A 12,331-nucleotide genomic window follows, 5' to 3' on the forward strand; every position below is an offset into this window, starting at 1 on the left:
CTGCGTCAGTTTCATCCAAGTCAAGCATCAGCCAGCTAGGCAGGATCTCAGCTTTACCTCAGATGGACCCTGGAAAAAATGCAAAAAGGTCAGTTGCCAGAAAAAAAATGACACAAGGATAGATAACAGTACTTTGCATACTGAAGACATGATTGGAAACTTGCTGTCAAAAATGAGGCGGAGGGGGAAATCATCATGTATTGTGCCAAAATATTTAGAAAATGGGGGTGTGACCAACTTTTGGGGCTGCATGAGCTAAAGCAGTATCTTCTGTCCTTCTGTATCTTGTAAGGTGAACAGTAAAACAGTGGCATATTCCACAATCAACAGTTTGCTGTGACATTATTTTTTCTTATTTGTAATGCCTGCCATAATAAAAATTAATGTAATAAAATAAAAAACAAGCAATAATAAAAATTAATGAAATAAAATAAAACAAGCAAGAATAAAAATTAATGAAATAAAATAAAACAAGCAATAATAAAAAATTAATGAAATAAAATAAAGACAAGCAATAATAAAAATTAATAAAATAAAAAAATAAAAAGCAATAATAAAAATTAATAAAATAAAATAAAATAAGTATTTTATATTTTTAAAAATAATTTAAAAAACCCAAAAAACCAAGGCAGACCTAATGGCCACTGACTCAGGTTTCCTCCAACTCCTCCTCCTCCTCCTCCTCCTCTGCCCCAATTCTGCCCTTCAAGGCACCCTTCCTCCTCCTCCTTCTCCTCCTCCTCAAGGCTATGGAATCCTGGGAACTGTAGCTCTGTGGACCATTGAGCCTCCTTTTGTCAAGCGAGCTCTGGTGCCACAAGAAACTACAATTCCCAGAATCCTATAGCACTGAGCCATGGATGTTTAAGGGGGGGGGGTCAAACTATTTCTGCAGCCTTCTGCTACCCCAAAGCCCTTCCTATTTACAAGCAAGGCAAAATCTCTTCCTTCCAAGCCCTTGAAAACCAACCCAAGTGGAGGGCTGATTGCTTCTTTCCCATTGGTCAGCTTCCGGAGAAATTTGCATATTACAAGTAAAGGTGTTTAGAGCCTCAAAAACGACCCTGTGATAAAGAATTACAAGAATACTGACGCAGTATACATTTAAAAGATGAGGCATTTAGACTCCCGGTGAAACAGGAACGATTTATGGCCTTTTTTTTTCCTCACTGTAACCTGGAAAGTAATGCCTTTTGCAAGACATATATACCAAGTGGGCTGGCAATAGCTCTGAGTGGCAGGTGTCCTGAAGACCTGCTCTCTAGGCTGAGCCAGGCAGGGAGGATGGGACACAGCCATGGGGAGGGGTGGAGCTGCCTCCAGGGCCTCGCTGGGGGGGGGGGAGTCCTGGGGGTGGGGCCAAACTGGGGCGGGACTGTGTGGCCCCGCCCCAAACTGGGAAAGTATGGCAACCCTAGCCTCAGGTCCTGTGCAAGATGAAAGGTGAGATAGTAAACAAACAACATAACAACACAACAGTAACCATTATAGCTAATATTATGGAATGATGGGAGTTCCAGTTCTCCAGGATGGGCAATTTGGGGGAGTCTGGCACTAATTTTTTGATACTGTGTTCTTTTGAGAGCTGCCAGAAATGTGGAAAAATGGAATCAAGAAATGTTCACGAGTTCATTCTGGGTTTGTGAAAAAGCACTTTTTTCTGTGATGCAGATACTTCAACCTACTTGAATTAAAAAATAATCAGCCCTGGGAAGGAAATCTCCCCTCCTTTTATTGCCCGGAAAAGGGACATTTGGAGAATGGAAGCTACAAAAACAGCTTTTGAGAGACATGCAGCCCCAGGGCTTGACTTTGTCTGCCCTTGTCTTAAAAGATCTGAGTAGTCCCTGGGAGTGACGGAAGCTGGTAATCCATGTTCTGCTGTGAAAATAATTTTAGGACTATATTAGTTGCCATGGTGGTGTTTGTTGTGTGCCTTCAAATCATTTCTGATTTATGCTGACCCTAAGGTGATTCTGTCATGGGGTTATCTTGGTATGATGGCAGGGGTGTGTGTCTTTGCCTCCGTTTGAGCTGAAAGAGTGTGATTTGCCAGTAGACTTGAACCCTGCTCTCAGAAGTCCTAGTCCAACACACAAACATTGCACTGGCTCTCAGTTGCAACTGTGCTAATAATGTATCTTATTCCTTACAATGAGGCCATACTCATTTATTGTGACATGCTGCTTCCTGATTGCTGAAGGGGACTGAGAAAGTTGCATGTGCATATGTACACATAGGTGTGAGCCTATCATACACACTGCCCAGTTAGCTGGGTGTGAACTAGAGATAACAGGGATACAGAACACACCCTGATTGCTGCCTGGAACACAAAAACTAATGAGGATCTCTGTTTGTAACCAAACCAGAGAATCATTAATAATTTGAAAAGAAATTCAGCCATAATGCCTGTCAAATCCTTGAGAAATACTATCATGTGTACTTATCAGTTCAAATTCTGTGGGCCTTGCTACAATTGTGTTTGACATTTTTCTGCTTCTTTCAACAGCCATAGATAATGTGATCAGCTTTTGTTACCAGCTTTTGATAGCTGGATCACAGGCTATTTAAAAGAATTCATTATCATCATTCATCTAGGCAGAAATGCATTTATCACTTTGCTGGAGATAACACAATAGCCTGGGATTCAGTTTTATGGTCTACTACTATGTTGTCAAATATCGCTAAATGGCTTAAGAAGAAGTTTATTCCTTGTTGTGTGTTTTGAACATATGGGCTTCTGAAGACTAGAAATGGGTTATTTGTTTTATTTTATCTTTATTTTTATTTTTCCTCTTAATTCCTAGATGTAGCCTGCAAGATCCTTTCCATTTTCCCTTGTAGCTAATTAAAGTAGTTAGTTTAAAAAACACTGATATATCAATAGGAAAAGGGAATTGGAAGGTAATATTGTAGCTGTGCCTAGCTGTTCATTACTACTGTTCTTTCTAGGCAGTGCTGATACTTGAGGGTGGGACAACAGTGACCCTGTAAAACCTTTCAACTGCAACTCCCATAATTCTTCACAATTGGCTGTGTTGAGTAGGCTGATGGGATTTGTAGGCAAAAAGTATTGGAGTGCCACAGCTACCCATTCCTTTCTAGGATTTCCTTATGGGTATCCATCTGCAATATAGATTGCATTAGTGAATCCGGTCTTTCCATTGCTTAAGAAGATGTTATAGCCCATGCGTTGGAATGATTGAAGGAAGAAGCAAGACGATCCTGTCAAATGCCATCCCTCCATTTCCAAGGGACAAAGAGTGTCCATTGCCGCTGGCATGATAACTTTTCAAAACCCACTTCAACCTTTTTGTGGCAAACATATGTGTCCTGACCCACAATTTTGGAATCACTACTCCTCAGGGACTATGAGTCATCTGTCATGGCTGATGCGACCACTGCAACCAACCCTGATGTATAAGTACAGAGAACCCCAATTAAGAAACCCCACAAGAAACTACTCTTCTGCTTAAGAAATCCCAAAGAAAGGGTGGGGGAGGGTTTTGTGGCTTCACTTCCATAGAATTATTCACATTCCTCTGGGAGCAAGGGGGGAGAGCCTCCGAAAATAAAGACACAACATGATGACAATGCTTTATTTTGGGTTCTTTGCTTTGGTCTTGTTTTCCTGTTCTCTGAATGTTAATGCTCTCATCCTTATTCATGCTCTCATTTGTTTTTCATTACTGTTGAGTGCCACAGCTCTGTTTTCTTTGGTCTACGGCCGGCTCTGAAGCAGTGATGCCAGAGACATACATATGCCTTATCTCTATGGTGGGAGACTGCTACAGATGCATATGGAACCACAATTCTACCTGAACTAGCAAACCAGTGTATTTTCAAAATCAAGACTGTAATCTTGGGAGTTTCTCATTAAGAAGTACTAGCTAGGGGATTAGCAACTAGAACTAATTGCTTGGACATTTCTTGGGAGTAAGAAAAAAAAAATCATTTTCTTGGGGACTTTCCAGCTTTAGAATAAGTTCACTTTTTGAGCTTATATATATTTGTGTGTGTGTGTGTGTGTGTGTGTGTGTGTGTGTAAATTAGTTGTTGTTTTGAGTCAGACAATAACTAACTGAAGGTGGCATAGCATGCAGACAACATCTGAAACTATGCAAGGGGAAGTTACAGTCTGGAGAATTTTCTGTTTGTCTCAGAAAATTTTTGGCATGTGTACAAGGATGTTGCTCCTTCTCCTTTTTCTCCAATTCACTGAATTTCATGCATTGGAGCTATGAGAATTGACCTTACACTATAAATTGGCCGGTGAAAAGCAAAGCAGACAGTACAAACCACAGAAAATATCCATGTGGACACAACTAAAATGATTAAAACCAGCAGGGCTTTATTTGCTTCTTTTAAAGGTGCTGTGCTATTAGGAAATATTTAGCATCCCAGGCAGAGCCTGTTAGAGGGTTTGGTAGGCAAAGCTTAGCCCTGTTCAGGCATTTGCCTTAACATGCATTAAGCTGAAACTGAGGAGAGGGATGTGAATGTTCATGGTAAGAATCACCTTTCCACATCACCTATAACCTAGAAGCAAGTTAGACCTTTATATGGGGGACAGAAAGATTTGAGGGTTCTTATGAGGGTTCTGTAAACAATATTTGGCTGAAAGTGGTTGCTAGGCATCCACAAGTGGAAACCCTCAAAAGGTTATATTCCTCCTTTTGACGTCTTTACATTCAGGCTGATCCAAACAGGTTACAGAGATTCCTGATCTTTATGCTCAATGCTCAAAGGCCTAACTTGAATTTGGGCCCTCAGGTGATGTTGGGGGAATGTGCTTATGTGTTCCCCACATGCCCATCACACGTTTTAGCTCTTCAAATGCCTGACTAGGGTTTATACATCAAGAGAAGGCAGGCTTGCCTCTGAGGGCCATTTACACTCTTTGGAGAAAATGTTCCCTTTAACATATCACTATGTTCACACATTTATAATGCAGATGAGTACCTTTCTAAGATGTATATCCCACTGAGTTTGGTGGAATGTTCTTCCAGGTAAGTGAGTCCAGGATTGCAGCTCCTTAGCCATTGCTCTTTCCAGATTGATTTCAATCTCATATCTCATTACCTGGGTTTTAAAAATGCACAGAGAAACATATTCAGACCAGCTACTGATAGACCATCAGTCAGAAATATGCATGAGGGACTTGCAGTACAGGTCTCAGAGTTTTATTAGAAGTGTGACTCCTCTTGTGGGAGGTGTGATGTCATGAACTTGTGCTAAGAAATACTGTTTCATTCATTGTTTGTATAACAGAGTACAGGTACAGTTTAGTAAACAAAGCAGATGTGTCCTGGGCATTACTTCTTTAACAGCAATTGTGGTATCAAAGGCAGAAATAACATGGAAAGGATAGTGATAGGAATAGGTTTGTTTGTGTGTGTATGTATGTGTGCGTATGCACCTTCAAGTCACCTGTTGACTTATGGCAACACCATGAATTTAATAGGGTTTTCTTAGGCAAGGAATACTCAGAGGTGGTTTTTGCCAATCCTTTCCTCTAAAATGTAGCCCACAGCAACTGGCATTTGTTGGCAGTCTCCCATCCAATTACTTACCAGAGCTCATCCTGCTTAAGTTCCAAGATAAGACAGCACCACAAAAAAAAAAAAAGCAATTCAACATGTTTCACCAAATGTTTTGTTCAAAACTAGGGAGACTATCACATGGGGGAAAATCAGGAGATAAAAAAGGCATTTTCCTGGGGAAAGTTGCGCAATCACAGCAAAGATTTTCACACACATAGCAATCTGAGAGCAAATCCCATGAATGATTTGTTACTGGAGCATGGTTCTTCCAGGGATAAATCCTCTTAGATCGCGATGTCATCTGACAATCTTCACTGCAATTGTGTGACTTTCCTGGGAAAATGCCTTTTTAATCCCCTGATTTTCCCCATGTGACATTCTCCTAACAATACAACAAGGTCAGGGAAACCTTGCAAAGGTAAACAAGAACAGTTTGACCTTTCAGATACCATTTAAAGGCTTCTTCCAAAATGCATTCTGGGATAACTTTTGCTTCCACAAGTTCTACCTTTCTCATGGTAGCCATTTTGGTGGCCAAACTTGGAGATCTATAGGAGATAGCTGGTGAGGTAGGCTTATCTGCTTTCCTCTTCTTTCTCTATTTTGCTGTTAATGCACCTACAGTAAGGATTTCTGAAGATAGCTGCTGTTTACCTTTCCTTGTAGGCAGGCACATGTAGCTACAATAGGACCAGCTAGGATAGAATTGCATTTACTCCCCCAGCTCAGGTTTATTGCATTGTTTATACAACCCAGCAATGAAAGCCTGTGTTTCTTGGCCTCCTTCACCATTCTGACAATGCCAATGCTGGTAAAACAAAGACAAACATATGTCCAGCTAGACAGAGATCAAGCAAGAAAAGGTGGGCTAGGTAGGCTTTGTAAAAGATTTTGTAAAAAGGAGTCAGAGGTGGAATGCTTGAAGAGATTTGCATAATGCTGGTGAATAACAAGTTTGTGAATGACAGTTGGGAGTTCAGTTCAGGCCCATTACAGACGGGCCTCTAAGTACGTGCTGAGCATGTACTAGGGTTAGGAAGCAGCGGCGCTTCCGCACACCCCCAACCCTAGTACGTGCTCAGCACGTACAAAATGGCCGCGGCCGTTCCACATGGCCGCCGCCATGACTACGTCACGGCCACGCCACCTCCAAATGAGGCAGCGCAGTTGTGACATAGTGGGGCCGCGCGAGGGCGCCTAGTGCGCCCTTTCCGCGGCCCCTGAAGGAGCTCCGTTTCGGAGCTCCTTCCAGCTTTGCGTCAAGTGATGCAGAGGAGAAAGAGGCCAAGCGGCCCCTTTCTCCTCCTCCCCGCTGCCGCGGAGTGTCCTTGGGGCTTGAAGCCCCAAGGACACCCCTTTCCAGGCCGTGGGGAAGCGGCCTTTTGCCGCTTCCCCGTGGCCTGAAAAGCGGCGGATCGGGGCCTCGGAGGCTGCCGTTCTGGCAGCTGAGGCCCCGATACACCGGGGAAAGGAGCACCTACAGGCCGCCCCAAAGGAGCGGTCTGTAATGCGCCAGTTAGATCTGATGGCTTAGTGGTTAAGACACCAATTATGATGATCAAAAGGTTGGCAGTTCAAGGCCCAAGTGCTGCATGTCACTAGTCCCTGCTTCTGCCAACCTAGCAGTTTGAAAGCATGCAAATGCAAGTAGATAAATAGATGCCACTTTAGTAGCAAGATAGCAGTGTTCTGTGCAGTCATGCTGGCCACATGACAGCTGGAGCCATCCATCTTCAGACAACGCTGGCTCTTCGGCTTAGTGACACAGATGAGTACCCCCCCCCCCCAAGTCAGCTACAACTAGACAGTCATGTCAAGGGGAAACCTTTACCTTTACCTGTAGGGTTGGAAGGAGAGAAAGTAGGTTTGGTTTAGTTTGGTTGGCCTGGGTTAGCTTGAGAGGAATGTGAGAGAGGATGTGTGGTGTTCTAAAATATAATTAATCTGCTTTGTTGTTTATCTTCTGTAAAGAAATAATTGTTTTTGTTTTTATAGAATTTTGGCCTCTGAAAACACTATTTGAGAGCTTGAATTCAGACAAGGTGTCTGTAACAGTATCATTTAAGGACAGAAGTTGCATAAATCCTCATATGTACCTTGGGGACATTTAGACATTCCCCATCGTTGGGGTCACACAGGTGGGACAGGAGGAATTTTTACAGCGTGGCAGAGGTGGAGATCAAGGAAAGCCCTAAACCTTTCAGTGAGCACTGTGAAGTCTTCACATTTGATGGAATAAAAGGTAGAAAAACGTAGAAACCCCATATTTGGCCACAGTGGTGGGATTGCCTGAGAGTAACTCTCACAGCTGGTGGCACTGGTGGGATTGCCCAAGTAGAAGACCTCACAGTTGGTGGGATAAAGGGTTGGAAAACCCCCAGAGGGAGTTATGCCAGTGTGAGTGTTTTTACAGATGTCGCACAAGGAAATGTACTGTGCATTTTTCTTCTGTGGATTTATTCAGTTGTGTAGGCAAAAGTAGCCAGGTGGTGTCAAGTATTGCTCAGTGCTCCAACTGAATTGTCCACTGGTTAGTCGTGGCAGTGGTGAATGAGGGAGCACATGAGCTGGGAGGACTGTTGCCCAGTTGGCAGCCATTTCACTGGTGGCACCTTATGCTCTACTAATGTTAACTATGGTCTTGGCCATTAAGTGGCTCTCAGTTTCGGTTTTTTTCTCAGGAGGGCCCACTGCTTGCCTCCTTAAGCCTAGGATTATGTTTTTCTTCAAATTGCTTTCCAAATGCAGAAGTGGACATATTCGTCATTTCCACTTGAATGTTCTAAAAGAGTGTTGGGAAATGTGGGGAGATGCAGTGATACATGTGCTCTGGCCAGGTGCGTTTGGAGCAGGGAGCCAGTGCAGCAAAACCCAATGTGCCATAAGAATCCCATTAACACTGTGGTAAAGCACATGCTTAACATGCACACAACTCTGGGTTCAATCCCTGGCACTTCCAAGTAGGAATGGGAAAAGCTTTTGCTTGAAACTCTGGAGAGCAGCTTCCAGTTAGACAATAGTGACCTACATGGTCCTGTGGTCCAACTTAGTGTAGGACAACTTATTCTCTTTCACAACAGCTATGAGACATTAATAGATAGACTACTCCCATTGCGTCTGGGTCCTACTTTTGCTAGGAAACAGGATGCCTTCCTTGTCAGGGATGATGGGAGTTGTAGCTCTTCACCTCTGGCTCGAACTCACCACCTTGTTACGCACCGGCGCTGACCAGTTTTGGCCAGTGGTTAAAGCTTTGCTCTAAAGCAGCAGAGTTACAGAGAATAGGCTGAAGACCCTGACAAACTCTCCAAGCCTTCTCACTCTTGCTTCCACAGAAGTCTTCCCACTTCTTCAGGATCCAGCTGGCTCTTGTATCTTCACCCAAGACCCCAGACAACTCAGTAGTCTTATATAAAAGATCTACTTTATTCTACTATATACAGCTCCAAAACTATCCAACACAACTCCAATATTCCTCCACTACTACCCACAAAATATATTGGGATTCATAGCCATTATTATAGCCCTTGGAAAACACCACCCACTCTTGTCAGTGGGCGTGTACATCCATTTTCATTGGTTCTTTTGGTTCATCCCACAATTAATGATTTCATCATCTCACCTTGTTCACTTAACAATTTTCAGGTGTGTTCAATTATTCACTTTGCATTTCTGTCCTTGGCATGTAGGACTTGTTAATTACATTACCTTTTACACCTGTGTGGCTCCTAATTGCTTTTGCTGAGTCATCCTGACTCTCACATACATGTTTTATTTCTTTCACTGTATATCCCATGTTGCATTTTTCCTTAACATTCCTAAGGTTTGGTGCCTACGCAAGAAAAGAGTAACTAGTTCAGAAAGGAAATCAGGTGGTGAATTGACTAACTTCAAAACTAGACTTGTTTTATAATCTAACCTCATGTGTTTATTGCTGAATGTTATTTATGTAACTGCATTACTAGAGAGTGTTAGGGCTACATCAACCTTTAGCATCCTAGCATTCTCCAGATGCATAAGACAACAACCTACATCATCCCCAGTCAGCATGATAGATAGATGGAATAAGGTTGGTGGCTACCTGTACACAAGGGACACAGAACACACCCCACCCAACAAATAAATCCTAGGCACATCCCATTGCTTGTATATGGATCCCATTTTTTTCAATGGAGAGTTGTGCAAGAGACATTTCCAGTGTATTGTGATCACAAGTAATAAGGTTAAACAAATACTGAATCACATTAATGACTATGCATTTTCCATTCATCATAACAGACTGAACTGTTTTTTTGCTAAGCTCTAGAAAATCTTTTGGAAAGAGTTGCCTCAGGCAGGGAAAGGGAAGAACTCTGTTCTTCCTGAAAAGGTTGGTTGGCCTTATTTTTAGTTTTCCAGTGTCAATATTTTCCCCCTTTTACAGAGGAAGTATTAGGAACTGCCAGTACCAAAAATTAAATTACCTTATTTACAGATCTAATATGATGCAGGCTGTTAGAATAACACTTTTTAAGGTTGAAACTAATCCAGTGTTTTTGAAGCAGAAAAAACTGTCCCCAAATTGTTAACATTGGATTAATTTAAAACTTCACTTCAGCGTTTAGAAATAGTTTAGGGGGGCAGGCAAAGTTACCAAAGCAATGCAAACACACCAAATATGAGTTCTATATGTGACTGGTTTTCATTATCTCACTCTATGCAATACTAGAAACAGGAGGACTAAAAGAAAATTTCAGGGTTTTTTCCCCTTGGCAAAATTCTTATGTAGAGGGCAGTGACCTTGTTTTGCCCCCATGACTACACCCATGGATGGAGCCCACAAAACATGAATTCTGCATTTCTTTTTAAAAATGCTACAATTATTAACGCTCTGAGCCAAGACAAGAGGAAGGCTAAGGGATATCATCCTAGACACACTTACCTGGGGATCAGTCTCACTGATTTTAATCTAATATACTTCTGAATCACCATGCACAATTTTGCACTGTTAGATATCCCTTAAACTGGGACTTGGTAACATACGATTTATCATTTAAAGAAGTGTATGAATTTCCTTTGGTCTCTTAATTCCACACGTGAAGAGCAAGACACAGACATATGTTTGGCAGCAGTTCTTTGGCTTTTAATAACTACCTAGATCTTCTAAATGAACATGCTAGACTCATTAAAATTTAATAAAATGTAAGCTGACTAGTATCCCAACCTTTGGAGAAAAGTGAGATAAAATAGGATAAACTTAAGTCATTAACATTTGTTTGCAAACATGCAACATTCCATCAGATTGTCTTGTAAGCATATCATTACAAAAAAGTAAAGAATAAATGGAATAAAGACACATATTTACTTGGGAACATAGATGGTCTGACTTCTACTTTGACAAAATATACATATATTCAGCTTTTGAATTAAAGTTATCTTTCCTTTGAATATAAAACATGCAGTTTTCATCCTATTCCTAAGGGTTTTTTTTTTTTTTGCTGTGAACTTGGAAGAGCACCATCTGCTGATGACATTGCAAAGATTTTTGTCTTGCCCAGCCATCTCTGTGGGCAGATACCAATAACATTAATACAGTACATAAAAAACACACCACAGAAGTGGGGAAAGTTTTAAGTTGTAAAGTTGTACCCATTTACTTGCATGTAAGTCCCACCAAAGTCAACTAGCTTCTATTGCACTTTTAGTACAGTAAACAGAAATGAGTATGCTGTTAAATTCAACCCCTAAATGTTAAAATGCAGTGAGAATGCAAGATTTTTAGTAGGGCTGGAAGGAAAATAGATGAGGATCTCCAAAATTTTCAATCTTTCAATAGCAAAAACTTGGAAAAAACTTCATTGCCAGGGTGTCCTAGTAATCAGCTAAATATCACCTAGCTGGTTTTGACCAAGTTTTTGTGCACCTCTGTTAAACAGTTTTAAGAATTAGATCCTAGAATCAGGCATAGAGGCTGCAGCAGGTAATTGGCTTCATACTTAGGGTACCTGGGGCTAAACTCTCCTCTACATCGAGGAGGACGTATTCCATCGTTGCCCCGGCCCTTTGGAACACGCTGCCCACAGAGCTCCGCTTGGCCACCTCCCTGGCTCAGTTTAGGAGGGATTTAAAGACCCTCCTATTTCGAACTGCATTCCCCGAGTGAAGTCCTAGATGGCCTCTCTCTCTTTGCTGACGGCAATTTGGAGGGCTGACCGGGGGTTTTATGATTGTTTTAAAATGTTTTATTGTATGTGTTATTTGTATCATGTTGTTCACCGCCCTGATCAGTGGAAGGGCAGTATATAAATAAAAGTTTTATTTATTATTTATTATTATTGGACATGCTTTGTATTTGTCTCCAGTTGATGGACCTCAGGATTCTAGTAAAAATGAGTTAGGTCTACTCAGGATTGTTTTAACTATGCAAGTTGGGACCCCTGCAATCCTGACACTAAGGGGCTGTGCAGACCGGCCATTAAGGCCAGCTTGGGGGCAGAGCTGGGGTGTAGCGTCCATATGACACATGTCCTGCCTTTGCCCCCATGGTGGCATGACACTGCACACTGCTCCACATGGTGCTTGGCATAATGGTGTTCCTCTGGTGCTGCATTTACACAATGCAGTGCCAAATAAGCGCCTTTAAGCCATGATGCTGTGGCTATTGCACTTTTTGTGGCTCCTTTTTGCACCCTGGAAAGGCCAGATCAGAGCCGTGATGTGCAGTTGCTGCAGCCCTGATCTGGGGAAGATGGCGATGATTGCAGGCTGCCCCTTCAGGGGCGGTCTGCACAGTGCCTGTGAGACAAAAC

The sequence above is a fragment of the Sceloporus occidentalis genome, unplaced genomic scaffold (assembly GCF_023333645.1).
Source record: "Sceloporus occidentalis isolate IW3139 unplaced genomic scaffold, rSceOcc1.0.p SCAF_1, whole genome shotgun sequence".
NCBI lineage: Eukaryota > Metazoa > Chordata > Lepidosauria > Squamata > Phrynosomatidae > Sceloporus > Sceloporus occidentalis.